Source organism: Theropithecus gelada, chromosome 19, assembly GCF_003255815.1.
Source record: "Theropithecus gelada isolate Dixy chromosome 19, Tgel_1.0, whole genome shotgun sequence".
Taxonomy (NCBI): Eukaryota; Metazoa; Chordata; class Mammalia; order Primates; family Cercopithecidae; genus Theropithecus; species Theropithecus gelada.
Window position 1 is genome coordinate 242,854 of NC_037687.1, and position 453 is coordinate 243,306.

The window sequence follows — 453 nt, forward strand, 5'->3', positions numbered from 1 at the left end:
GTTTTAGGATAAATGAGTGTGTGTTTAGGGACTAAGGTGTGCATACAAATTTTTCCACTGGAATTAATGGCAATTACATTCTCCACTTAGGAGAATTCATCCTAGGAGGGGTTTTTATGTACAAATTACCCTTTTAAAGCAGGAGAATGGGCCGGGCACGGTGGCTCAAGCCTGTAATCCCAGCACTTTGGGAGGCCGAGACGGGCGGATCACAAGGTCAGGAGATCGAGACCATCCTGGCTAACACGGTGAAACCCCATCTCTACTAAAAAATACAAAAAACTAGCCGGGCGAGGTGGCGGGCGCCTGTAGTCCCAGCTACTCTGGAGGCTGAGGCGGGAGAATGGCGTGAACCCGGGAGGCGGAGCTTGCAGTGAGCTGAGATCCGGCCACTGCACTCCAGCCGGGCGACAGAGTGAGACTCCGTCTCAAAAAAAAAAAAAAAAAAAAAAA